Below are 5343 nucleotides of genomic sequence, written 5' to 3' on the forward strand. Positions count from 1 at the left end.
GTAAATGTTCCCGCGTTGGCGGAGACTGCGTTCCTGCTAAATGATGTTGGATCAATCCACAAATTACATTCAGAGCGCGCAATCTGTAACATTTCAACGACACATTGAATAGAGCTCATGTTTCACAAGAGACCTGTAAGTACACTGAACAAAAAATATAGATACCACATGCAAAAATTGTAAAGATTTTACTGAGTTACAGTTCATATAAGGAAATCAGTCAATTGAAATAAATAAATTAGGCCCTAATCTATAGATTTCACATGACTGGGCAGGGGTGCAGCCTTGTTTGGGCCTGGGAGGGCATAGGCCCACCCACTGGGGAGCCAGGCCCAGCCACAGAAGGGCTTTATTAAAGACAAATACTCAAGTTTCATCAGATGTCAGGGTGGATGGTCTCAGACGATCCCGCAGGTGAAGAAACCGGATGTGGAGGTCCTGAGCTGGCATGGTTGGCTGGTTGGACGTACTGCCAAATTCTCTAAAAACGACGTTGGAGGCAGCTTCTGGTAGAGAAATTAACATTCAATTCTCTGGCAACAGCTCTGGTGGACAGTCAACATGCCAATTGCACGCTCCCTCAAAACGCAGACATCTGTGGCATTGTGTTGTGTGACAAAACTGCATTTTAGAGTGGCCTTTTATTGTCCCCAGCACAAGGTGTACCTGTGTAATGATCATGCTGTTTTAAGCAGCTTATTGATATGCCACACCAGTCAGGTGGATGGATTATCTGGCAAAGGAGAAATGTTCAGTAACAAATTTGTGCACATAATTTGAGAGAGATAAGCTTTTTGTGTGTATGGAATATTTCTGGTATATTTTATTTCAACTCATGAAACATGGGACCAACACTTTACATGTTGCGTTTATATTTGTGTTCAGTATAGTTATTTGATGGGTGTGTTTGAAAGGACTGTGTGTTTTGAAACCAAATTATTTTGTAATGTACTGTGTTCGCTGACTAGTGAGATTAGTTCACTTCTGATATGTACTCATTCCTACTTTTGTACACATGATGTCATGACGTCAACCTCTGCTCCAACAACAATTAGGATTATAATAATAGAATACTAACAAATATATATATATGTATTTTACTACACTGCTCAAAAAAATAAAGGGAACAATTAAACAACACAATGTAACTCCAAGTCAATCACACTTCTGTGAAATCAAACTGTCCACTTAGGAAGCAACACTGATTGACAATAAATGTCACATGCTGTTGTGCAAATGGAATAGACAACAGGTGGAAATTATAGGCAATTAGCAAGACACCCCCAATAAAGGAGTGGTTCTGCAGGTGGGGACCACAGACCACTTCTCAGTTCCTATGCTTCCTGGCTGATGTTTTGGTCACTTTTGAATGCTGGCGGTGCTTTCACTCTAGTGGTAGCATGAGACGGAGTCTACAACCCACACAAGTGGCTCAGGTAGTGCAGCTCATCCAGGATGGCACATCAATGCGAGCTGTGGCAAGAAGGTTTGCTGTGTCTGTCAGCGTAGTGTCCAGAGCATGGAGGCGCTACCAGGAGACAGGCCAGTACATCAGGAGACGTGGAGGAGGCCATAGGAGGGCAACAACCCAGCAGCAGGACCGCTACCTCCGCCTTTGTGCAAGGAGGAGCAAGAGAAGCACTGGCAGAGCCCTGCAAAATGACCTCCAGCAGGCCACAAATGTGCATGTGTCTGCTCAAACGGTCAGAAACAGACTCCATGAGGGTCCGACGTCCACAGGTGGGGGTTTCTGCTTACACCCTAACACCGTGCAGGACGTTTGGCATTTGCCAGAGAACACCAAGATTGGCAAATTCGCCACTGGCGCCCTGTGCTCTTCACAGATGAAAGCAGGTTCACACTGAGCACGTGACAGACGTGACAGAGTCTAGAGACGCAGTGGAGAACGTTCTGCTGCCTGCAACATCCTCCAGCATGACCGGTTTGGCGGTGGGTCAGTCATGGTGTGGGGTGGCATTTCTTTGGGGGGCCGCACAGCCATCCATGTGCTCGCCAGAGGCAGCCTGACTCCCATGAGGTACCGAGATGAGATCCTCAGACCCCTTGTGAGACCATATGCTGGTGCGGTTGGCCCTGGGTTCCTCCTAATGCAAGACAATGCTAGACCTCATGTGGCTGGAGTGTGTCAGCAGTTCCTGCAAGAGGAAGGCATTGATGCTATGGACTGGCCCGCCCGTTCCCCAGACCTGAATCCAATTGAGCACATCTGGGACATCATGTCTCGCTCCATCCACCAACGCCACGTTGCACCACAGACTGTCCAGGAGTTGGCGGATGCTTTAGTCCAGGTCTGGGAGGAGATCCCTCAGGACACCATCCGCCACCTCATCAGGAGCATGCCGGGCGCTGTAGGGAGGTCATACAGGCACGTGGAGGCCACACACACTACTGAGCCACATTTTGACTTGTTTTAAGGACATTACATCAAAGTTGGATCAGCCTGTAGTGTGGTTTTCCACTTTAATTTTGAGTGTGACTCCAAATCCAGACCTCCATGGGTTGATAAATTGGATTTCCATTGATTATTTTTGTGTGATTTTGTTGTCAGCACATTCAACTATGTAAAGAAAAAAGTATTTAATAAGATTATTTCTTTCATTCAGATCTAGGATGTGTTGTTTAAGTGTTCCCTTAATTTTTTTGAGCAGTATATTTGTTTGTATTAAAGTATCTTATACCAAGTGCCTTCTCAAGCTTTACACACTGAGCTTTACAATAATTCTTAAATTCTAACGAAAAACTGCTGTATTCATTTGTGTAGACGCTAGAGATGTTTTTAGCGAAATAATTGATATCTTTGATAGAGGAGCTGTATTTGGTATTAGAACCAGTTATGCAATAAAAAAATGTCTGTATTCTTCTAAACTCTCTTTTCATTCTCTTTGTCTCCATGCATCCAGTATTAGTTTAATGTTAAAAAATGACCTAACCCTCAAATACAAATCGACCCCCAGCACCTATTTACAGTTGCCCTAAAGAGCAAAGTAGCTTTCAAAATGGGTCTTAGGGCCACCGTACTACTCCCTAGCCATGGTCTTCCCTCCCCCTTAGGGCCATGGTCTCCCCTCCCCCTTAGGGCCATGGTCTCCCCTCCCCCTTGGGGCCATGGTCTCCCCTCCTCCTTAGGGCCATGGTCTCCCCTCCCCCTTGGGGCCATGGTCTCCCCTCCCCCTTAGGGCCATGGTCTCCCCTCCCCCTTGGGGCCATGGTCTCCCCTCCCCCTTGGGGCCATGGTCTCCCCTCCCCCTTGGGGCCATGGTCTCCCCTCCCCCTTGGGGCCATGGTCTTCCCTCCCCCTTGGGGCCATGGTCTCCCCTCCCCCTTGGGGCCATGGTCTCCCCTCCCCCTTGGGGCCATGGTCTCCCCTCCCCCTTGGGGCCATGGTCTCCCCTCCCCCTTGGGGCCATGGTCTCCCCTCCCCCTTGGGGCCATGGTCTCCCCTCCCCCTTGGGGCCATGGTCTCCCCTCCCCCTTGGGGCCATGGTCTCCTTAGGGCCATGGTCTCCCCTCCCCCTTAGGGCCATGGTCTCCCCTCCCCCTTGGGGCCATGGTCTCCTTAGGGCCATGGTCTCCCCTCCCCCTTGGGGCCATGGTCTCCCCTCCCCCTTGGGGCCATGGTCTCCTTAGGGCCATGGTCTCCCCTCCCCCTTAGGGCCATGGTCTCCCCTCCCCCTTGGGGCCATGGTCTCCTTAGGGCCATGGTCTCCCCTCCCCCTTGGGGCCATGGTCTCCCCTCCCCCTTGGGGCCATGGTCTCCTTAGGGCCATGGTCTCCCCTCCCCCTTGGGGCCATGGTCTCCCCTCCCCCTTGGGGCCATGGTCTCCCCTCCCCCTTGGGGCCATGGTCTCCTTAGGGCCATGGTCTCCTCTAGCCAGGTTCTCTAATTGTATAGGTATACAAATGTGAGAATGTTTGATTTTGGAGTGATCTCTGCTGTGTGACTCACTAACTGTAATGCAGCCTTGTCCGTGATGACTCCTGTCAGTTCTGCTTCTCCAGCTCTCAGCAGGCTGTCTGACAGCAGGCTGTCGAGCCAGAGACGTTCTCCGGGTAGTGCACTATAAAGGGAATAGGGTGCCATTTGGGGATGCATCCCCAGTGTCTTCTGCTTGACTAAAAGCACAAAGTTAACAATTCAGTCGTTGTTTTAACAATATATAATTTATTTACATGGATTTCAGGTTGAATAACTATACATACTTTTCTGAAATGTCATCGTGAGGTACTGTATATACATAAGGCCAAGTAAACACTGAAACACTTAGAAACCATCAGCATCGTCGTTATCTGAAAAGTTACAGAAAAAAAACTTTCCAGCTCAACTCAAAAAAAATGTTTTGACAACCATTTCCACTGAGTATGCAAAACATTAAGGACACCTAGAATGACCAGGTGAATCCAGGTGAAAGCCATGATCCTTTACTGATGTCACCTGTTAAATCCACTGTAGGGGAGGGGACAGGTTATTAAAGAAGGATTTTTAAAGCCTTGAGACATGGATTGTGTATGCGTGCCATTCGGTGGGTGAATGGGCGAGACAAAAGATTGAAGTGCCTTTTAAACAGGGTATGGTAGTAGGTGCGAGGCGCACCGGTTTGTGTCAAGAACTGCAACAAGGCTGGGTTTTCTATGCTCAAAAGTTTCCTGTTTGTATCAAGAATTGTCCACCACCCAAAGAAGCATTGGAGTCAACATGGGGCCAGCCTTTCCAGTGGAACACTTTCGACACCTTCTATGGTCCATGCCACAACAAATTTGGGCTGTTTGAGTGCAAAAGGGCGCAACTCAATATTTAAAAGGTGTTCCTAATGTTTGGTACACTCAGTGACAATAAGGGAGAGAAAAAGTCAATAAAAAAACAACAGAAAAAGGAAATATAGAATTGCATAAGCGCTGTGTTGCGTGAGATACATAGAGCATTTTTTACTTGCAGAAAGGCAAGGAACATTGAATCAAGGAAATAAATAGAAAAACATTCACAGGTACAGAAGTCGATTATTTTCTGTTCAAAAAGGAAATTGAATTCCGTCAGAGTAAAAACGTCAATAACACACACACACACACACACACACACTTTCTTGACATTGAATAACAATGAATGAAGCTGAGGAAATGTACAGTGTGTGAAAGGTATCAGTTATTCCATCTAAGCAGAGTCTAAATCCTCTTGGTAAAAGCGTTCATGTAATTTAAGAAACTGTCAAACTGAACTTTCAATCGAAGAGAAAAGAAAGCTTTAATGAGAGAAATGGTATTTGCCGTCCGTTATGGAAGCCAGTGATTATTGTGTCAGACAAAGGCTTGCATCCAAAAATTGCACCC

This window comes from Salmo salar, chromosome 09 (genome assembly GCF_965601325.2).
Source record: "Salmo salar chromosome 09, fSalSal1, whole genome shotgun sequence".
Lineage (NCBI taxonomy): Eukaryota > Metazoa > Chordata > Actinopteri > Salmoniformes > Salmonidae > Salmo > Salmo salar.